General features: G+C 52.9%; 1 protein-coding gene across 4 annotated transcripts in view; it reads right to left on the minus strand.

The window, feature by feature from the left end:
• Zmiz1 (zinc finger MIZ-type containing 1) overlaps nt 1-22,608 on the minus strand; it is a 199,120-nt gene extending 176,512 nt beyond the window's left edge. For all 4 annotated transcript variants that reach the window (XM_075988813.1, XM_075988811.1, XM_075988812.1 and 1 more), the window contains exon 1: nt 22,469-22,608. The gene's annotated coding sequence lies outside the window, so the exon portion shown is untranslated. The remainder of the gene's footprint in view (nt 1-22,468) is intronic.
• Nucleotides 22,609-23,462: the final 854 nt, after the last annotated feature.

A 23,462-nucleotide genomic window follows, 5' to 3' on the forward strand; every position in this document is an offset into this window, starting at 1 on the left:
AAGGATAGGCCAGGCAGATGCTCAAGGTTGTTTCTGCATAAGGGCCCTGATCAGGAAGCAAGCTCAGAGGCACAGCCCTGGACTTCTTGGAACAGTCTCCAAACTAGGAGTACTATGGTTATTATTGTTATTTAGTGCTTTCTGGAATTAAATCAGGGGAACATTTGGCTTAATAGATAGTGTTCTGACTTGAAAATAGAGTTTTCCCCTGAAATAAATATTACTGACATAATTTATGTATGAGCATTCACCATGGGACTGGCTCAACATTGAACGCTAAGCACACACTATTGTATTTCATCCCACTAACAACTCCACGGTCCCCATGAAAGGAACATGCCGATTGCCCAAGATCCTGCAGGTGAGGAGTGCACTGCGAATCCAAAGTGGTGCAGGGCCCTGAGCCTTGTGCCCCAGAGGCCCTAGATCTCTCACCAGCATCCAACCTAGCTGCTTTCTGCATGAGCAAGAGCACGTGTGTTAACGAGTGTTAGTGCACATGTATGCGGGTCCCCAGGCCTCTCACCAGCATTAAGCAAGCATGATCTACTTTTCTGTCTGTCGGTCCATGCATATGGGCAGGTTAGGAATGGGTGCATGTGCAAGCGTATGTCTGTGAGCACACTTTTGGTGACCAGAAGTTAAACTTGGGTGTCATTCCCAGTAGCCCTGATTTTTCAAAGATTATTATGAATTATTATTATTACTATTATTAAGATAGGACACATGCCATAGCATATGTGTGGACATCAGATGATAGCTTTTGGGAGTGGATTCTATCTTTCTAACTTTACGTGGGTTCCAGGGTTGAAACCCAGGTTGCCAGGCTCGAACGGCAAGTTCTTTTACCCACTGAGTCAACTGCCCAGTCCACCACTGTGTGTGTGTGTGTGTGTGTGTGAGAGAGAGAGAGAGAGAGAGAGAGAGAGAGAGAGAGAGAGAGAGAGAGAATGTGTGTGTTAGATTGAACTGGCTGGTCATCAAACTCCAGGGGTCCTCCCGTCTCTGCCTCTGCATGCCACCATACCTGGCTTTGTATTTAGGTTCAGGTCCTCACATCTGTGCAACAAGCTTCACCAACTGAATGATTTCCCAGCCCAGACACTTTTTTTTATTTATTTATTATGTATACAATATTTTGTCCGTGTGTATGTCTGCAGGACAGAAGAGGGCACCAGATCTCATTACAGATGGTTGTGAGCCACCATGTGGTTGCTGGGAATTGAACTCAGGACCTTTGGAAGAGCAGGCAATGCTCTTAACCACTGAGCCATCTCTCCAGCCCCCCAGACACTTTCTTAAAGAGGACACTGAAGCCCAGGAAGGTGATAAACTTTTACCAAGTCACCCACTCAGCTGGCAGGGCCAGGCCACCTGATGCAGCAACTGTGGGCTTCCGCTTTCAAAAGAATCTGGGAAATAGGGAGTCAACATAGCTTCACAGCCAAGGACAGGAGTCACCCTAAAGAGAAGAGCCTGAGAGTAGTGGCAGAGAGTTGGTTCTGCCTGCCTCCTCTGGAGCACAGTGATTACCTGAGCAACTGGGGACTTCAGAGTCCTGGGACCCCAGTTCAGGTGCTCTCTTGAGGCTGCAAAAAGGGCAGAAGATGCCTAATTCTAACCCTCGCAACCCAGGTTAGTACCAGCACAGGCCGGCTCCTTGTACACCTAAGGCACCAGGTGCAGCCTCACGAAACAGGCCCTGTCGCAGCTGGACTCACCCAGCAGGTCTGGGGAAGCCAGTGGGAGGAAGGGTTCCTTGGCATTTTGGTGGCACTCTTACTCAAGCAGGTCTTTCTGTCCAAAGGGCAGCTTTGACGTGCAGAACAGGCTGTGGTGTCAATATGTGTCCAGCATTGTCCAGCTGGGGACAGACAATGCCCTCGGCAGACTGTTTATTTATAAATCTACCCAGTGCTCACCGCTGCCTTTCTCTCTCCAAACGCAAACTGAACGGCCTTCTTCCTGTAAGTCAAACAGGCTGCTTGAACTGATAAAAATCATCCAGAAAATGCTCTTTATCTCCTATACACAGAAAGTCCTCACACTCCCGTTTAGAAAGAGGAAGAGGCCTTCCCACTGCCGTCTGGGGCAGGCCTATGAAGCAGGACCACTTACTCCCTTAAAGTTCATAGCCACTGGCTGAACTGCCTGAAGACCCCTCCTTCATCTGCCTTGCTCTAGCCAGAGCCACTCCATTTTTAAAGCTTCCCTTAAATGTCCCTTCCTCCGGGTGGCCCTCCCTGACCACTCTGGCCCACATTCTCCTCATTCCTTTGAAGCTCTTCACTGTCACCTCCAGAGCTCTGAGTATTTATCTTCTCGGTTCTGCCCAGTAGCCAAGGTTCACCATCCCATTTAAACTACAGAACTGAAGGTCAAGTCTCGGGATTCATTTGCCCATCCTCCACTGAAGGCACATCACTCTAGTTAGGCCCTGATGGTTTTGTGCTAAGGAAGATGATTCTAGAAGCCGATGACAGTGAGAGGAACGCAGGAATAGGGGGAGTCAGTAAGAGTTTTCCCAAGGACTTCCAGTGAACTGACACTATGTCAGGGCTCAAGACAAAAAAGCTGGGCATATGCTGGTCCCCTAAGGTGGGGGACAGTTTGGGCAGACTGACAGAGACATCATAAGGCACGGATGGCCTCCAGCAAGGCCATCTATCCCCATGGATGGGGCAGAGCAGAAGGCTGGCTGGCTGGCGAGGGCTGATACCAGGATCCCTGACACAGGTAGCACCCAGAAGCCTCATGCACGTCCACCACAGTGGCAGCCTATGGGACTGGTAGCCCTTTGCCTCCTGTTCTACTGTGGGGCTCCCCAGATGGACTGGCTGTGTGAGATGCACTCTGCTGGCTGGCAGCCTAGCAGCCAGGCCCGCCTGTGCAGCTCTCAGTAGCTCTACCAATGGTCCCATTGTGCTCATGTTGAAGAACCCCTCTGGAGCCGGGCACAGACTTCTGGAGGAATAAATCAATGGGGTCTTATAGGCCAGAGCAGCTTCTCTGACCATGCTGCTCCCTTCAGCTGTGCTCCAGTGTACTTCCCAGACCTGCTGTACAACACTCGCCTACCCCTGCCTACCCCTGTGCCTGGAGAGGACAGAAGGGCCTTCTCTTGCTCCTAGCATATCCCCCCCACTCCAAAACAGACTACCCATAGGCCTGAAGTACTCATGCCACAGCCCCAGGAGACACCCTCGTCTGCCTGGGTGCTGGAGACAGCCTCTCCATTTCAACATCCCCTACCTCCTGGCTCTCAGAGTCTCTGCTGCCCCACCACTTCAGGGGCATTGGAAACAATGGCTCTTCAAGGAACTGAATGTGAGCCCCTAATTCCCAGCATGTCTCCCCAGTTGTGAGATGACGTAGCTAACTGAGGGATGGCACACTGTACCCAAGGTCCCATATGCAATCTAACTGACCGTCCCTGCAGAACACAGCAAGTCGGACTTGTCCGGAGCTTTCAAAGTTCCTCAGGCAATCAGGAGGAAAAGGAAGGCAGCACAGGGGCCAAGTGGGCCGGCCATGGCTGCAGAAGCCTTAAAAGCTAGTAAAAGGTTTAATTCTGCATAATGACTTACAAAGTGACAAGTAAAATAGATTTACCGTGACAGCTTGAAAGGAAAACCACAGAAATAAAATTACACTCCAGCTCTTCCCGGATTTTTGCAACCTGTCCCCTCCCTTTAGAAAGCCAGGAGCTTCGGGGGGCCACATCAGGAAGGGGCCATGAGAGGAAAGAGTGGTGGCCTGTGAGTGGGGAGTGGGGCAGAAAGACAAAGGCAGGGACCGGTCCTCAGTCCCAGGTGCGGCAGGGGGTCAGAGTGGGGAGCCTGCCCTCTGGAAGCTTCCAGTCTTCCAAGTCAACATCTATGACGTAAGGCATCATGCTGACTGACGTAACTGAGTGTCAGCACACAGAGCACAAAACTCCTGTGTCCTTCAGGATCCAGGACTTCTGATTTCTACCTGCCTCCTATGGGGTCTAACGGAGTGAAAGACCTTCAGGAGGGTCCACCGCTTGTGCTGCCACAAGCCAAGAACGCCACGTTAGCCCTACATGGCAGAAGAAGAGACGGCAAGTGTGCCGGAGTGCCAGCCCTGGCTCTCAGTCTCCACAGGTGTCTTAGAATCTATTCATGCAAGGGACAAGGACTATAGAGCAGGATCTCTCAGCTCTAGTGGATGAGAACAGAATGCCTGGAATAGTTCTGCCTGTGTCATGGACCACAGAAGCTCTCCCAAGAGGCAGCCACCCTTCCAACTCTCCAGGGCAAACAGCCCAGGCAACGCTTAGGGCTCTCCATGTGGGCACTCTGGTCACTATGCCCAGAACGTTACTCAGGCACACCAACAGACAGATCAAAACAAAGAGTCAGGCCAGAGAGATGGCTCAGCAGGTACAGACACGCCACTGAGTCTAGCAGAAGAAAAAAACTGAGACTCCTAAAAGTTGTCCTCTGACCTCTACACACAACACACAAGTTGTGGTATGTGTGTACCTGCGCGCGCACACACAGTCAGCAGAAGGCCTGCTGTCAGGAGAAAGATGCAGAAACGTGGTGCTGAGCTCCACTTCTAAGTCAGGCAAGTGGATGAGATCTCCATGGCAGAGGCTGCCACTCCAGGAACAAGCCCAGCAGACTTTGGGAACAAAGAGCCACCTTGGGTAAGGGTGGGCCAGAGCGCATCTGCAGTGGGATGCAAAGGTGGCTCTAATGTCAAGCCTGGCTTAACCCTCAAGCAGCTCAAATCCCGCCCCCCCACCCCCTCCCACCACCACCCCTAGGGCCCAGAAGTAGTGAGCAGAGAAAAGAAGGCAGTGATGGGAGGGGCTGCAGGCAGAGCCTGGCCATGCCCCCCCCCTTCACACCGACAGCAAGAACTGGCAGAGGTGCGTCCAGCAAGGACTATAGATCACCTCGTGTCCCTGTCACTTCTCATTGCCACCCAGTAACTCCAGGTTTGGTGAAATAAAATGTAGTCCTGTGTCTTTAACCGACAGAGCCAGGAACGTGCCCAGGCAGGCCTAGACACCATGTTTACCCGACAGAAGGTGGCCCTCCCTCTGCCCTCCCCAGAGCTGGCAAGCCAGGGCCATTTGCCACAGATTTGCCTGGTGTGTAGGCTGCCTATGAGCCCTGGGCCCCAGATCTGCCCAGGATCTTGCCCAAGAGGCCCTTCAGCCTGGCCAGGCCACTAAAATGGAGACAGTTCTCTAAGTCAGCAAAACCAGGGCAGACAGCAACACGGGCAACTGAAGTACAGGGGCCTACAGACATGGCCGCTTTGCACAAAACAGCCTTGCCCTAGAGGTACTCTAAAAGGCAGGGCTGACCGTCTGCTCCAACTGGGAGGGTAAAGGTTAAGGAAGCACAGAGGGGTTGGGCCAGGCTCATGGACCCAGCTGTGGTCCCGGCACTGAGGTGATCATTCCTCCTGAATGCGAAGATGTGTATTCCAAACCACAAAACCCACCAGCACTGTGTCAAAGGTGGCGTCACTTATTATCCACTGTGCAGAGAGCATTCTGGAATGCTCGCGAGATGCCAGACATGGTGCAGGGTGTTGGCAAGTCGGAGCTGAAAGCGGCAGCCATCCTGACAACAAAGGCTGCAACAGAAGTCATCGAGCAGAGCCTGAGGAATTAGGGCAAGGGCAGGCTGCACACTCGGTCTGGTTGGTGCACTAGGACAGTCTGAGGCCTGAGCAGACTTTGCAGGATGCCTAGGAGTTCCCCAGGCAGATAGAGCAGAGGGGACAGAAAGGACATACAGGGGAAAGTATGGCTGGGGACAGATAACAGGCAGCCTCGGAGGCCAGGCTGTGGTGCGTTAAGATACAGAGGAAAGGTAAGCAGAGGGGGCAGGTGCCGATGGCTGAGGGAGCTTTTATTTAGACCCACCGAGGTGGCCCAGTAGAGAGAGGACAGGCAGGGGTTATATGGCGGTAACCAGAGAGGGCTCTGGAAATCTGAAGGTTGAGTCCAGAGCTCCCTGTGTCCTTCCACAAGAAAAGCTCCTAGAACAGAAACCCCATCTTCTCATGGTTGCAGTCCTAGGGTGACATCAAGATGACTTCCAGATCACAGCTGGAACAGTGAGAAGGTGATGACCCTAGTCTTTTCTACAGTGGCTTTATGTAAATCAGAATCAAGACTTCCCTCCCCCAAAACACTTGACCACCGCTTCCCAGAATGCTATTTAATAAATATATAATCTGCAGCGAGCAACACGCGCTACTGCACAGAGGCCTCCTAGGAGACACACTGCCAGTAAGCAGACAATGGGAAGGCTAGGAGGACTGGAGCTCATGGAGAGAAACAGCAGATAAAATCCTAGACACGGAGGTAAAAAAAACGAAAACAAACAATGACAAAAAACCTCTCACCAAAGCGAGGAACAACCAAGGCAGCGTTTATTAACCCTCTCTGCTTTTTTGGCATGAGAAATCTAAATAAAATGAGATGTCTATTTATTATTATGTGGGGTCCAAAAGAGAAAAGAAGTAGCTGCTCAAACAAGGCTAATAAAGGAAATGCTCAAGCAGGAAACAAAAAGCCCTGGTTTGACAGCTAGATACTAGTCACAGGCAAAGAAATCAGGATGGGGCTAGTCTCGGGGCCTCAGAAACAAACAAAACAAAACTTTTTTTATGAACCCTAAGAAGCAGAATGGTAGTGGGTAAACAGGTCAGGGTGATAGTGGGTGAACCCGAGAATCTGAGTTTCCCATGCAGCAGAGTCATCTGGACAATGGTAGGCAGGCTTCGTCGGATGACTCGCAGCTACACCCAGCTTGACTCAGGGCTTCTCTGCTCCAGGCACTGTCTGGGGACATAGCTGAAATCAGGAAGAAGGCAAAACACTGGTGGACCCGAAGGGACCTCAGTAAACAGAGAAGTAGGAGATTCATCTCTCGCTGCCCAACTGTGAAGAGCGGGCTTCTGGGCTTCTGCGGCTGTGCACAAAACTGAGAGCTCAGTGGGTTCAGGGCTTAGGACTGGAGTCTGAATCCCCAGAACCCATGCAAAAAAGGAAAAAAAGAAAGGCTAGATCGCTTTCATGCCAGTGCTGGGCAGACAGACAGGTAGACCTCTGGCTCACTGGTCAGCCAGTCTAGGCCAGTAAGAGACCCTGACTCGAAGAATGATGGGTCTGGCAAGACGGCTCAGCAGGTAAAGGCTCTTGATATACAAGCCTAGGGACCTGAGTTCAATTCCAGGATCCAGACTCCATAAGGCTGTCCTTGGACCCTCTGGCTACCACACAAGCACTCAGCAGACACACATGTATATACTCACTAATAATAAATAATTGAAAAAAAAAGGTGAGCAGTATCTGTGGGGTTTGCTGGCCTCCTCCGTGTAAATGCACAGGTCCATATTCACCCATAAAGCAAGACTCTCCTAGAAGTTAGACCCAATATGGAACCTGAGGGTAGTGGGGTCTAGTGTGAAGACTCTGCCTACTGGGCAAACAAAAGGCTCAAACAAGTTTCCAGAAGCATCCTAGATGCAGGCATGGACTCAGTGTCCCACAGTGCAGGGAGATCACAGGGCTTGTTCCAGATCAGGAAGCTGAGAGGGACAACTGGTCAGTAGACTCTAGCCAGAATTGCTTCTAGGGTCCAGTGTTGCTCCAGGGGTAAGAAACACAGCTGGCAACAGCAGGGAGAAAAGATCTGTCTGATGATTCCCTAAATCAGAAACCAAGGAAGAAGTACTTCTTAATCCCAGCACTTGGGAGGCAGAGGCAGGCAGTTCTCTGAGTTTGCGGTCAGCCTGGTCAACAGAGCAAGTTCCAGTACAGTCAGAGCTACACAGAGACACAGAGAAATCTTGTCTGGAAAAAGCTAACAAATAAACAAAATTCAGGATTATTTGCTCCTTCCTTCCTTCCTTCCTTCCTTCCTTCCTTCCTTCCTTCCTTCCTTCCTTCCTTCCTTCCTCCATCTCCTTCTCTCCCTCACTCCCTTTCCCCTTCCATCTGTGCTGGAATGGAACTCTGAGCCTCAGGTGTGCTAGGTAAGCATTCTACTACACACACCACATCACCTGAGCTTAGATTTCCCAAAAAAAATCCTGGCAACCTCCAGGCTATGACTGGCACAGCCTGTGACTGCCTGCCACTGACTGATTGTGATTAGGCTCCAGAGAACCCAGGCAGCTTGCCTCAGCCTACTCAGCCTCACTCCCCACCTACTTTACAGATTAGCAATCTTAGCTGGAGAGGATGTGAAACCTTTTCCTCCGGGTCCTACTGGTACGAGGCCTGGGGAGAGCTGGTCTACCTCTAGAGGCCTAAAGGAGGCAGAGTGGGTGTGGGTCATCAAAGTCTGCTACCTACTAAGCTGGGCGGTAAGTATGCGTGGCCATGGGACCTGGATGAGGCTGCCTGACTCTCAGCCTGGCTTCTTTGTCATGTGTGGACAGGGTTGAGCCCAGAAGCACCTGCCTATGCTGCAGAGCTGCGGGGGAGGCAGCAGCCAGGCTGCAGCTGGAGCTTGGCTGACTTGAGGCTCCAAGCAATGAGGCAGAGAGAGGAAACAGACAGAGCACGCTGCCCACCTGCTGATGTGGGCAGGGAACATCCTCTGAGGCTATTTGAGACGTGTTAGGTCTCAGAGGGCAGGACAGGGTCCCCAAAATTTGACACCAGAAGGCAAAGCTGGCAGTGTCCAGCACAATCAAGGGCCACCCTGACCCACACTGGCTTAGGCCACCCTCAGGGTAAGGCAAAGTGACCTAGGACCTGTGCTGGTTCAGACCAGAGTCAGCTGGCCTGGTTTGCACACAACCCCTCCACCCACCTCATGTTCTACCCTCTGTCACCCTAGCCCTGGGGACTTCCCTCTTTGTGCCTCTGCAGTCACAGCAATCCTGCTGCAGTCAAGGGCAGTCAGGCTATGGAGACTTGGGTCTAGGCGCTCGATGAAGTACCTTGTTAGGGAAATAGGTGAGCAAAATGAGCAAACTGAGGCCTGAAGAGGGCAAAGGGACTGTTTGTCACACGGGAAAGTAGATTTGTTAAGATGAGGCAGTGAGCCAAGCATCCCAATGTTTCTATCTTCCTAAAGGGTAAACCGAGGCTTAGAGACAGGAAAGTTCCTGCCATAGACATCTTGGAGTTAGGAAGAAGCCCAGGACAGTCATCCTGGGTTCATCTCATGGAACTAAGACAGAGCTGTCTTCTCTGACCTCAACCTCAAGTTCAGGAAGTTGCAACACTTCCTTGTTTCCATAGTAACCAGCTACTGCTCCAGGAATACACTGAAATGTTTTTGTTACCTCCTCTGTGCCTGTGCTGGCCCTGGGCCAGCCTGTGAAGACATGGAAGGAAAGAGGGGGTGGTAGGGGGAGGTACAATCCCAGCCCTAGCCTAGCATGATGGCAAGCAACTGAGAGAGTGGAGGAGAATCCTCAGAAGAGAGCTCCCCAGCGTCTGACAGGGGACATGTCATGAGACAGCATCTCAGGGGGGGCAGCTCTGGAATTGGCTTCTTAGGGATGAATAGGAGTTTTCCAGACTGAATGATGAGGCTAGAGGTAACTGCACATTAGAAAACTGTGGTGTGCTGTGTAAGCCTGGGGGCTAAGCTGCTTGGAGGCTGAGGCAAGAGGATGGTTAAGTGCTGGGCCCACCTGTACTGTAGAGTAAGTTCACAGTCAGCTTGGGCAACTTAATAAGATCCTGTCTCCACATAAGAGAATAGCAGGGGTTGAGATGCAGCTTAATACACAACACTCCGGGTTTGACCTCACCTGGACTATCTATATGTGACGGTCCATGCCTACAGTCTCAACACTTGGAAAGTAGCAGCTGAAGGATCAGGAATTCAAGGTCATATCTCAGCTACATTCACAGTGAGTTCCAGGCCAGAAATCAGTCTCAAAAAGCCAGAGAGGGGGCTTCTGTGGTAGAGTGCTTGCCTAGCATGGGTGAGGCCCTGGGTTTAATCCTTAGCACCAGGAAGGAAAAGGGGAAAGAAGGATGGGAGAATGACCTAGGGAGTAACTGGTACTCAGTACAGAACACAAAGGGAATGGAAGGTTGAACACTGGCTAAAAAGGAAGACAGAGACCAAATGCAAACTGTAGACCAGTGTCCATGACACATCCCACTCCCAGGTGCTTAAGGGGCATAGTGACAGAGTAGGCACTGTAATAGGTGAGGTGACAACCCTAAAGGGTTCCAGATACTACTCTTCCCGGGATAGAGTACTAGGGACTGGACACAGGCCAAGACCTAGTTCTCAGGTTAGTGAGAGCCACACCCCTAAGTGGCTCCCTAACCCTCACCAGGAGGCAGGGTTGGGCACCTCAAGAAGCACTCAGAGGCTGCTGTTCTGCCTGTGGTCCCTTATCATACATACACGTGGTCCAGCAGGAATGAGGCCAGCCTCCGAGTAGAGGATGGAGGCACAGGGAGGCCAGACTGCTGGGTAAGACAGGAGCCCTCAGAATCCTGCTAGCTTTGCTTCTCCTCCCTGAGCCTCCATTCCCTAACTGGAAAGTGGGGACAAGGAGGGTGAGATGGACAGGCTCCCTCCCTCCTTTCTAAAGCTGCTCTCCAGCCATCTTTGGATCTGTGGGTTCTGGGAGGGGTCGCAGCAACACATCCAAACTGTGGTCTAGGACAAAGCGACACTTTGTGGCCAGACAGGCCAGACATGCGGGCAAGGAGTCTCACAGGACAACAGTTTCTGGGGCCTACTCTACTCAAAGTGACAGCTGGCAAAATAAGACAGCCCTTTATGCACTGAGAAGTATCTTGTTACAGGGTGGTGGCCATGTACAGGCCATGATCAAGAGACCAACAGTCCTCCAGAGACCACAAGTGAATAAAAACCTAGATCCTTGGCCCAGGCTCTGCAGCTTCAGAGCAGAGGCAAGCATAGGACCTTGCCTCTGGGAGACAAGGCAGAAGTCCCAAGCACCACCGTTAAAAGCCATAGAAGGCCCTGTCCCCGGGCCTCATTCACTCAAGTGGATGACTTTAGTGGGAACAGTCAAAGGACCAACAACATGCTACATGGTAGGGATAGATACCTGAGTTCCCAACCCAGCTCAACTAGCGACTTGTCCCTCTGGGTTTAGACTCAGTGGCTAAGTAAGGGGTTGGACTAGTCTGGGCTGTTATTATTGATGTATGTGGTAATAATACTCTATGCTGTCTGATACAGTGACACTATACACCACACCTGACAAGGGTAGGACCTCCCATCTAATGTTCCCAACAGCCACAAGAGATGCCACAGCAGGAAACAATGCCAAAAATTCGGATTCCAAACCCAGGGCTTCTTGCAGAGAGCCCTGGGCTTTGGAGCCTGGGAGTCCTTGGGTAAGATACACTTGGACAGACGGCTGTGGAGGTGGGAGACAAGCTGGGTTCAATCAAGTGCCAGTGGGCTAGGAACCTCTTCTCACACCCATACTTCCAACACCTCCCTGGACAGGGCTCCACCTCTAGTGGTGAATGAATATGACGGGAAGGGCTCAAAAGACAAGCCACCCAGCATAGAATCCTGCGTGATCAACAAATGCCAGCCACTTTCTTCCTGCTGTGTCCCAGCAATCTGCCATTGCTGCCTCCCCAGCCACTTCCACATTCTACAACCTGAGTGTATTACTTCCCCATCCAGCCTGATATCTTCAAGCTGCACAGATGCAAAGAAAATAAGAAGGCCCGGGGCACTGGCTAATTTTATTTTAGCTTGGGACAAGCTAGAGCCATTTGGGAAGAGGGACTCTGCATTGAGAAAATGGCTCCATAAGATTAACTTGTAGGTTAAGTCTGGTAGTGTATTTTCTTAGTTACTGACTGATGTGAGAGGGGCAGGCCCACTGTGGGCAGTGCAATCACTAGGCTGGGGTTCCTGAGTGTTCTAAGTAAGCAAGCCGAGCAAGCACGTCACAAAGAGCAAGCCAACAGCACACGGCATTCCTCCATCAGCTCCTGCCTCCAAGTTGCTGCGTTGAGCTCTTGCCCTGATTTTTTTGGATGGTGGATGACAACCCCTAAAATGAAATAAACTCTTTCTTCTCCAAGTTGCTTTGGCCATGGTGGATTTGGTTGTTGTTTGTTTGTTTGTTTTATTTATGGCACAGGGTTTCTCTGTGTAGCCTTGGCTGTCCTGGAACTCACTCTATAGGCCAGGCTGGCCTCAAATTCATAAATCTGCCTGCCTCTGAAAGTTGGGATGAAAGGTGTGTGCCACCAACTGCCCAGTGTTTTGTCACAGCAATAGAAACCCTAACTAAGAAACTTGGAGCCCAAAGAAAGCCATATCCTTCAGGGAGTCCACTCTGCGAGTCCACTCTGCTTTAGACTTAGCCTGCTATGAGGAAGGGGGGTGGGGTGAGCCCTGGATTTTTCACGGTTCTGGGATGATAGCTGGACCTCAGGATCCCTTCTAAGCTCCACGGAAGATGGGACTTTCCAGACAGAAGGAAGTACTGGGGAGTAGGGAGCAGCCCACTCCTGAGGTGCACAAAGGCACATATGACGCTGAGGCCATGTCACACATGGGGTGTAAATCTGGATGGCAGGCATCAGAGGATGCTGCTGCTAAAGTAGCTTGATGATGTGGGATCCCAAAGTCCCAGGAATATGGAAATAGAGCTTGTAGGTGGCATAGGTCACGCTGCCTAGGCACCTACAGGGACTACTCAAGAATTCTGAGTGCTGAAAGGATTCCCACCCTCCAAGCAGGCACACTCCTCCTCCATAAAAGGACCAGCTAGAATGACAAGGACCTGCAGAAAACTGAAGTCAGCTCAGGAGGGTTGCAGGGCACTGAAGTGCCCCCCCCCCCTTCAGCAAGGGGTCAGCAGCAGCTGAGCTCATAGTTCCAAGCCTGTCATCAAACAAAACTAAAATCTGCCCCCAAACTTTCAGATCTTCCCCGCAGGAGCTGAAGTACTGTGAGGCGCTGGAGCCCCAGTAGCCCAAGCCCATGAACAATGAGGAGGAAGGCTGATGGCCAATCAACACCCTCCTCCTCTCCCTGCCAGCCACACTACATTTCCCAAAGCCATAAAGACCCTGAGCCAGGGAAATGATGTGTTACCTACAGTGGCAGGTGGGGGTCACAAGCATTCTCAAGGCCCTACCCAAACTGCCTCCTTGCATGCAAAGCATGCCCCCCAGAAAAGGCCGCCTCACAGTATCAAGGCAGCCAGCTCTTCCTAGGGCTGTGTGTGCCGGTTGTGGTGGCGCACGCCGGTAGGATTTGCTGAACGAGGCAGAGGCAGGAGGATCACGAGTTCGAGGCCAGCCTGGGCATAGGGCTGTGTGTCTTTCTCAGTAGTGTCAGGGCTCCCAAGCCCAAAGAAGAGGTGACCCACATCAGGTCTGACCTGGTCTGCCACCTTCCTAGAAGATGGGGTGGGGAGCTTTCTCCAACTAATCTCCTGAAAGACCTAGGACTGAATCCTTTGCAGCCAGAAATAGGACTGCTTCCAGGGACATTAGCCTACCCCACAAGGTCATACCCATTGGACCATCCCCCTGGGACCACCCAACCCCTGGGACAAGTAATATGCCTCAGGACACTTCTACTTTTGGGGACCTTAAGTCAAGTCCCTTCTCTTCCTTCAACCTCTGTCTTCTCACCAATAAAATATCAAACTACGATGAGAGGCAGGCTTCAAAATACAATGTCCTCTGCAGGGAGAGGTCAAACACTGAGCTGGAATGTGGCCAGGAAGAGCTTCAAGACACATCCAGCTATTCCTCTCATTGCCCGGGACACCAGCCTTGTAGGCAAGGGCAACCTCTGACACTGCTTCCAGTTATCCACACTGAAGCAAACTGTGGAGCGTCTCTCTAGAAGATGGGGGATACCAGAATGGGGCCAAGTGTTCTTTATTGTAAAAGTTCCTAGTAAATTAGGCTGAGGGTTTCCAAGGAGGGAGGGGGGGTCTGTGTCTACTCAAAGGTCCCATTCTCTGTCCTCCTTCATAGTTGCCTTCTATGGAGCCGAGCAGGTATCAAGGCCTGGTCCACCATGAGTCTTATCAGATGGACAGAGGCCAAAAGGAAAGTTTTTGGTATCTCCCGCCTCAGTTTGCAGAAGGAAAAGATCTCAGACAGAAAGCCAAGATGACTTAGAACATTCCTGGGGAGGAGGGCAAACAAACCTCCCTGGTGGGTCTAGTCAAAATGCCCTTGAATTATTATCTCTAGGAGTGGTCAGGAACCCATCTCATGCTTCAGAAGACCCTACAGACAATGAATCAGAAAGCTTTGGTTGGTCAGTCAATTTGACCTTGAGTAAGCAGTACACTGGAGGTAAGGCTTTGGGAGGACACTCTTGACAGTAACTAAGACTACCATTCCTTCAACACTTGCCACATGCCAGGCGCCGAGTGCTCTTCTGGCTTCTTCACCTATTGGGAGGGCAGTATGTTAGTTGATTGTTAGAGCGTGAATAACTCTTTTACAGATGTGGAGGCCAAGGTCAGAGTTGTCACACAGAAAAGGTGGAGTTGAGAGCAGAATCCAGGCAGCCAGAGAAAATCCTGAAACTGGGCTGGAAAGGTAAACATCTCAGTCACTGAAGCTCTTGCTACGCAACTATGAAGAAGACCTAGTTCAGTCTCCAGTACCCATGTCAAAAGTCAAGTGTAGTGGCGTACTCTTACAGTCCCAGGGCTTGGTGGCAGAGACAAGAAGGTCCCTGAGATTCAACGATCAGCAAGTTTAGCTTTATCAGCTAAGGTCCCAGTGAGAAACCCTGTCTGTCTCAAAATACAAGATAGTTGTCCTGAGGATTAATGCCTAAGGTTGGCTACACACACACACACACACACACACACACACACAGGCACAGACCGTACATACATATAGACACATATACACACAGACTCAGACACACATACATACACACACACAGACAGATATGCATACAGACAATATAGACACACATACACGCACACAAACACAGATACACATAAATTCAGATACACAGACACACAAACACACAGAAAGGGATGGCAGTAGACTGGGGGGGCCTTCAACAAATGATTTCTAGTGCGTAAACAGTAGCAACCTCAGAGATACACTGATCCTCTCCACCTGGACCAACCCCTCCCCAGTTTCCTTGCTGTGATGCCCCGCTGAAGGGAAGCCATCTCATTTGACCTGGGACCTGTCCCCGAACCACTCTGGGCTTGGATTTTCCCCATCTGCCATCCAGATGGCAAACAGAGACCCCAGAAGGACTCCTTGTACTTCTAAACACCAGAAGAAAAAAGTCAAGACGCCGGAGATCTCCCAGGTCTGCCTGCTGCTTGGCTCTGCTGCCTGCTGGCTGTTGGAATGGTGTACTGAGCCTCTCAATTGTCCCAGTTCAGGATCAAGGTCCACCCAGGGAACAGGGTGGGAGCCTGGGCAGGAGCCTTGGGGATAGGGCAAAGTCCAGACCCAGTCCTGAGCCTGGTCCCTTTTTCCTCCGGCAGCTGTCACCTGGACCTGATATAGGTGACTCTCAGGGTGGAGCAAGCAGGTTCCAACTCTGCTTCCTTGTCTACAGAGGAAACGACAGCAGGTAAGCAAGCCATCCGCCACACAAGCTCAAAGTCAGCATGAAATGGATCGGGAGGGGGGGTTAGGGAGGAAGGGAGAGGAAGCCTTGGCAGGTGAGACCTTGGGCCTTCTTAAGAGGAACTAGGTTTGGCTTCTCTCACAGCAGTATTGCACGCTACCTGCAAACATCACACATGCGCGCATATACTCCAGCTTGTGTACTGCAAGAGGCTCCTGAGCTAGGTTACAAATAGCCTTTCTTTAGGCAAACTAATGACCAGCTAAAAGGAGCTGGGCCTGGCCAACTGTAGATGCTCAGTAAATGTCTAACGAACTCATGAACTGGCAGAGCCCAGGTTCTGGTCCGAGTGCAGCTCTGTGTACTGCTAACCTTGAATGGGCTAATCACTGCTTTCTAAGGTTCTGTTTCAGGGCTAGAAAAAGACAGGCACACCCCCCACCCCAATTCTACAGGCTTAGGATTTTAAAGCCCAGAGAAGTGAGTTCTGAGGTAAAAGGGGGCTTCCAGGCATTTCTTCCTATGGTCCAGAGCTAAGGATTCAGGGTGAGCCTTCTGGGGCCTAAAGGGAACCTCCAGGCAGGGAAGGGCTCTGCAGGTCACAGGGGAATCCTTTCTTGGTGCTGTTTCCACTCAAGTCAGAAACCAAAAGAAGACTTTTGGACAGGAGTCATTAAAAGCACAAAAGAGTTACATACTGACACTGTCTCCCCATCAGAGGCCTGGCCATGTCCTGGTGAACACAGGACTGGACAAGAATGTGGGAAAGACTATGGACAGGAAGAATCAAAGGGCAAGGAGGGAGACGGGCAGAGATGAGCATGTGTGTGCCTCTGCATGTGTGTGTGTGTCTGCATGTGTGCTTAAGGGGAGAGGAGAGGAGCATGGGTAACCACCAATAGAGGAACAAGGCCTCCCAAATCCTGTTTCTGGGAACAGGTGTCTCAGGAAGGTTCACAGCCCCTGGAAATTCCAAGCCTGCCCTGCTGTTCCCAGGAACACACCACCCTAGGTAGTGAAACCATCTGCATTTTCTGTCATTTTTCAGCCTCAGTTTCCCCACAGGTTCTGACAAGGATTCGTGTTAGGAGACCTCATAGGGACATACCACTTCTGACAGTTTGGGATACAGACATGCTATACAGAAAAACACACCCCACCACCACCACCACCACCACGACCCAAGAGACCTGGAAAGGCTGTCCCTATCCCCAACCGGCTGTCTAGGGTTAGGGCTGGGCAGAGCAGAGTCTCCACACCGTCTGTCCTCAACAGCCTGCCACCGCCAAAAACCTTGAAGTGGTTACAATTATAGCCAGGCTAACAGGATTAGGGGAGCGTTGAAATCTAAGAAATCTAATTAGCTCAGGCACCCCGGCCTCCCCCAGCACAATCCTGTAGTAACCCTGGCAGCTGGGTCTAATGGGAGGGGCAGGCTCTGGGCCCTCAGGGCTAGAGTCATTACCTGCACAGGTGTGCCTGGCCAGGCCAGGTCAGACTTCTAGGGAGATGCCATCTCAGCCTGCCCAGTTCCCCACTGCCCACCACCCCACCAGCCAAAGTCTTGTCAAAGGGTGGCATTCAACTAGGCTCCAGACGATGAGGTGCCAGAGTGGTGACCATGGGGGAAAGAACCCAGGGGCTCCACAGGGCGGCCACCCGACAAAGTGTAGCGGACTGACTCAGCCAGAGGAGGGGCGGTTTGAGTCATGCTCTGTATGCATAGAAACCATAGCAGCTCAGGGACAATCTTGCTTCCTCCTCCAGGGCGGGGCAGAGCTGAAGCTTCTGCATACATCCGCCTAGGCAGGCAGCATCTAAGGTTCAGTGCAAGCTCTAGATGGATATGGGGGGGGGGGGGTAACAAAAAAGAAGGGGGGAGAGAAAAGGGAGGGAAAGAAGGAGGGAGGAAGGGACAGCTGCTGGGGGCGTGCATTGCCAGATGCAGGGAGGGCCACCTGTGACCCTTCCTGGAAACAACTGCTCCACTCCTGGGATCCACACAGGCTTCCGTACCACATGCCAGCATAGTTGGGACTATTGCTCAACGCACTGTGATATGGGGGTCTGTAAGGCCTGGAGTTGAGTCCTGGCTTAGTCACAGCCTCTTGGCCTCTCTCTGCGCTTTACTTTTCTTCTCTCTTAAATGGAAGTAATTCCATACAGCAGCTGACACTGTTGTTAATGGGATCAAACAAATCTGAAAAGTGATTCTAGATAGACCACGCCAGGCAAAGGAAAGGGCTGTAGCCGCGCCCTCTCTCATATGCATATGGCAAGCAGCCAGAGGCGGGTGGATAATTATTTATTTGGACTGGTCTTTCTGCCCTTGCTGGACAAAAGCGCCTAAGAGTGTCTTGCATAGCTCTGGGACTCACTGGTCACTGTCTTCACTCTGTAGACTATCATTAAACACATGAAGAGTCAATCCTGGGTCCCTGACCTGACCCTACCCTCTTTATGCAACCCATCCCAAGTCATACCCAATTCAAGGAAAATATCGAGAGGCAAGCCAATGGAAGAGCACCCCTTGGGCAGACCCTTCCCTGAGCTTGTGCCCTATCAGTAAGGTTGAAAACAACCACTGGAAAGAAGTTCCCCAGCCCCATCAGCCATATCACTAGAGCCTGGATATAAGATTTAGCCCTCACGATCATTAAGGAAAATGAGTCTGGTTGGGAGAGGCCCCAGCATCTTAAGCCTAAAATTGAGATCTATCAGCCGGTGTGGCTTTCCAGGAGGCCATCCATGTAACTCACAGCTGCCCAGTGAGTACAGAGGCTTGCTGCCCAGAGGTGGGGAGTACCTTGTTCCAGGAGGCATACAAGCTGAGGCTAACCAGTCAGCTGTCAGGGAGGTAAGGAAGGATAATGGAGCAACTTCTGGAAAATATTTCCAGCATCCTGTCACCTCAATCCAGCCCTTTTTCCTACATCAGAGTTGCCTAGCCTTTAGGCTGAAGACTCAAATGTCTGGACCTACCTCATCCTCCCAGCAACCATGTCGGATGACAGTTCTGTGCTTGAACTCATTTTACATGTCAGGAGACTGAGACAGAGTCAACCTCCTGGTCCACAAGCTACAGCCTCCTGATACCTTCTTCTCTCCTTCTGTCTAGTGTCTGTGGTAGGACTTTTGTGTGTAGCCTCCCTTGAGGAAGGGCCTAACGTCAGACTCATGACTGGCACTTCCAGGCCAGCCTCCGTACACCCAGGCAGACAGCCACAACCCCAGCCTCAAGGTCTCCTCAGGACAAAGATTGCCCCCAGAGAGAGCCTGGGTGGTGGCCACTGTGTCCTGCTGAGAGGATCCAGCAATCACCAGGAGAAACTGCAGCCGCAGGGTCAGGGTCAGGGGTAATTAGGGCAGTGTCCTTTGTTGTCTACACAAAACCCAAGGAATCCCATAAAGATGCAACAGAAGCTGGGGCCTGACAAGGACCCACGGGAGCAGTTATGAATGAAAATGGATGGGACCCAGTCACTATCCAGTAGGCTCTACAGCCTGGTCTCATGCCACCATGTCCACAGACAATTCCCAAAATGTGCTGCTGCACATTTCTTACAACATTTGACCCCAAGACTTTGGGTAAAACAAAACAAAATAAAACAAAACAAAACAAAAAACCATGGACCTTGGGCCAGAGCTGGGCATTCAAGTTTCCTGCGCAGGTCCTCTTGGACCCAGACTCGGAGGACATATACAGGCTTCAAAGTGCCTTCCTTCTTATTCACCCTCACCAGCCAGAGGTGGTGTGTGTGTGTGTGTGTGTGTGTGTGTGTGTGTGTGTGTGTCCGCGCGCGTGCATGCGTGCGTGAGTGTGACTTCCATTTCCTGGCAGGAGTGGACAACATCTAAAAAGGGGCCAGGGATGAATATGTGGGGTTGCTGTGACTGGTTAAGTGTTACATGTGTGCACACACACACACACAAATGGGGGTGGAGCCAAACTCTAACTTCTAGGTCTTTATTTGCCCCTGGAGCCCCCCCAACACACACACACACACACAAGCACACACGCACGCAAAGGCTTTTCCTCAGGAGTAAAAAAAAAGAACATTTTGTCCCCACAAAGAAGCCAGCAGCCGTTTCTGCACAGACAAGGCTATTTATTCAAAGTTTTTTCATTAGTCCAGTCCCTCTGTGAGCCTGTGAGCAGTACTCAGAAAGTCTTATAACCGCAGCTCAAGTCCTGGAAAGTCTATAGCTCCGCCCCCAGCCTCAGTCACCAAGTTCCCAAGTCCCAACTTCTGATTCATAGGAGAAAACTAGGTCTCCTAACCGTGTGACTTGGGGGGCAGTGATGCTTCTGTCTTTGGGGGGAAAACAAAACAACCAAAATCCTAAAAGCCAGAGGAAAACACCATCTCCCTCTGAAGGCGCTCCTGGCCCCAAAGCCGCAGGCGCTCCTAGGCAGATAGGGCTTTCAATGTGCCTTTTGTTTGATGCTGGTGTTTCGACATCCTCTTCTTGAAGAGGGAAAGGTCAGCACAAGGCTCCCGGGGGTGTTCACAAACCCTCTGCCTCTACTCCGCGGCCAGAGGTCCCAAGCAAGGGGCCAGGAATTCCCCCTGCTTTGGACCTCCTCAAAAACCAGCCCGGATAAGAAAGGCCATGGGTTTGCTCCCTCATCCAAACTTCCCAAATAGGTCACAGGCCTTCCACAATCTAGTCACCATGCAAGCACAGGGGGTGCAGGTCGGAATTCACCAGCAGCCAAGTCGCCTGTTTCTCCAGCCCCAGTCACCGATCTCTTTATCTGTACCTTCAAAAAAACAATAAGCAAAACCAGGCACCTCTGGGAACAGCCTCTGGCCTCCTGCCCTGCCCAGTGTAACCAGCCTGTCCTCACACCCACGAGGGAGGGAGGAGACTGAACTAGTTAACCCTCTGGTCTACCAGGCCCAGGTCCCAGGTTGCAGCAGAGGCAAACTGTTGCTCAAGAAAACCCTTCAGAAAACCATTGGCACCAGGAGGCTGCTGTAGCCAATGGTTCTCTATGTAACGAACGCCAAGGCAGGGGCTTCCACAGGCGCAGCCCACTGATTGCCCTTTCAAATCCCGGGGGTTGGTCCCCACTCTTCATGCCCTGGGCTGTCCACCCACGGGGCTCCAAATGTCCCTGGCAGTGCAGAGAGAAGGGAAAGGCTGGCCGAGCGGTGCACTCACCCCGCCAACCCAGCCGCCAGCCAGCTTCTTGGAGATCTCAGAGAGAACATTTGTTTGGGCTGCCAAGTTAAATCTTCCTCCCTCATGTCAGGGCATTGGAAAAGCAGTCAGGGGAAAGGGGAAGGGGGAGAGCGAGGGCGGGGGGGAGCCGCGGGAAGGAGGGCGGGAGAGAGCGAGCAAGCAATCCAGGGAGGTAGGCTCCTAGTCCCAGTTACTCTTAACACTGCCAGCCGAGGCAGACGTCTCTCGGGCTCCCGGCATTGAAACAGAGATCTGGCCACCGGGTCTCCGGATCGGGTGCGGGATGCTAGGCTCCCTGAGCCCGGGTGGTGAGAGAGGCCCTCGCCCTGCTACGGGCTGGAGGCACAAGGTGGAACTGTAAAGCAGAGGAGGGAAAAGTTTGCGGCAGGTAGAGGGAAGGGCAGAGTGGTCGTGTCTATCGGCTGTCCCCGAGAGAGGGTGGGGGGCCCAGGAGCGCGCTCCCGTTCGCTAGCCCTCCCGCCCGAGTTGTTTACATTCCTGGAGTGTCTTTTAAACCCGGGGCTGTGGCCGGCTCCTGGCCTTCTCCGGCTGCTTCGGGGCAGTCTCCCGTGAAAATCTGCTGGCGCACAATGGCCGGGAGAGGCGGCTGCCCCTCGCCCGCGCCCCCACCACTCCAGGGCGGGGAGCCTGCCCTCTGCACCGCGCCCTCTCCCTGCCTGGCCAGCTTCCTGGACAGATGTCCCCGACCAGAGGGCGACGCGCTCCCGCAGCCTACACCGCGACTTGGAGGCCATGCTCCCCACTGTTTTCTCCCCGGCCCTGACACCAGGAATGTGAAACAAGCTTTCAGAGCTTGCCCCCACCATCCGTACCCCAGCTTCAGCTCCAGTCCGGCCCCTCAACCTCCGCCCGGGCCGCCCTACCACTCCCCCGGGGCCACCGCCGCCGGAGACAGAGAGGAAGAAAGAACACGGGGAAATTACTTTCGTATTTGCAACGCGCGCGCGCACACACAGACACATCTTCCCCTTGGGCTCGCCTCCTTGCTGGGGCAGCCCCAGCCAGGCGTTGGCCTGAAAGCCCCTTCAGCTTCTGAAGCCCAAACGAGAAGCCTCGACACACTCACTCCCCTCGGCGTGCACTGCTCCAGCCACGCGCCGCGTTTTCCTGGGCCATTCTCCCCCCCAGAACAACTTAACCGCGCCCCCATCTCCCATTTACAAAAGTGTGTTCTCCATAGAAAGCATACTTAACACCACCAACCCTGAACACCCTGGAATCCAGCGCCTTCCCAGAGGTTCTCCTACGCACACAGGAGCACAACTTCACATCTTTCCAAATGAGGCGAGGGAGACTCAGCCAAGCCTTCCCGGCCGGATCCTTTTCTCCCACCTCCGAATCAGTATCCCGGCCGGCCCCCGAGTGTTCAGCGCGACTGCTGGAGGCGCGCCGGCAGGAGGCGGGCACCGAGTCCTCGCGCACACAAACCGCACCGGCGCCCCGCACACCCGACGATTCCCCGGTCCCCGCGCTCATCCCGAGAAGCTCTACCCAGCTCAGCGCTCGCGGGTGGCCAGGGCCTCCGCCCCCGACGGCCAAAGCAGCGCACCGAGCCCGTACGGCTGGCCCCTTTCGCCCAGCCGGAGCTAAGGCTTTAAGCGGAAAGTCCTAGTACAGTACCCCGCACTTGCACCCCGACGATCCGCGGGGAGCGAAAGGAAGCCTCGGTACTAACGGGCGCCTGGCTCTGTCCCCAAACTTACCGGGCGCTGCGAGCACCGCTGCCACCGCTGGAGGACGCGCCGCCGCCACCGCCGGCTAGGGCCGGCTGGAGCCGGGAGGAGCGCAGGGAGAGCGCGGAGATCTGCTCGGCTCCGACTCCGGCTCCGGCTCCCAGCTGGCCGGGGCTGGGGTCACCGCGCTGCGCCGGCGCTGCTCCCTTGCTCGGCGGCCCGATCGCTGCTCGCCCGCCCGGCCGCTCGCTCTCCGGGCGCCCGCCGCCGCCGCTTGCTTTTTTAATGTCCACAGACAGTGAAAAGGAACTCGGCGTTAGGGGGTGAGTAAGTGAATCAACTCGCCCGGAGCCGAGCAAGTTGAAGTGTCAGATTACATTGGCTATTCTATTTCCAAAGGGCCCCGCGCCGCCGGCCTCCCGCAAAAGCCGGCACGGAGTTACTGTAGGAGCGGAGCGCCGCGCCTCCAGCGCTCAGCTCCGCTTGCCGTGGTTCGCTCTCCATCAGCGCGCTTGCTGCGCTCTCCCTTTCCCTTTCCTTTCTGACTCTCTATCTCTCCTTTCCCTCCCTTTCTTCCTGTTTCCAGGTCTCTGTTCTAAGCTTTTCTATTCCAGACCCTGGTAGGCTCCTCGTTACCTCCACACCCCTATGCCTCTGGTTAACTCACGTCCCTCCTCTAGCCTCCCTTCGCTGATCTTCATCACCCCCTCAATCCCTTACATTTGGAGTGGGAAGACTGATGTGCCTAGAAAGGGACCGCATTGGTAGACACAAGATTACTGCCCGGAGGTGTACCCCCGCTTCCTGCTGGTCCCCTGCCTGAGTACACTGGGACCGCAGATGCTGTCAGCTATTCCAACTGGCGCGACCGAGTTGCTAAGGAGAGGTGTGCAAAGCTTCCCCGGAGACTTTGGGATTATTCCTAAAACCGGATGGTAGAGAGAGGGTGAGAGGACCTTAACCTTCACCACCACTAGTGACGTAGGGGAGGTTGAAGCGCTCCTCCCTTGACCTCTGAGGAAGA

The sequence above is a fragment of the Microtus pennsylvanicus genome, chromosome 10, assembly GCF_037038515.1.
Source record: "Microtus pennsylvanicus isolate mMicPen1 chromosome 10, mMicPen1.hap1, whole genome shotgun sequence".
In the NCBI taxonomy this organism is placed as follows: domain Eukaryota; kingdom Metazoa; phylum Chordata; class Mammalia; order Rodentia; family Cricetidae; genus Microtus; species Microtus pennsylvanicus.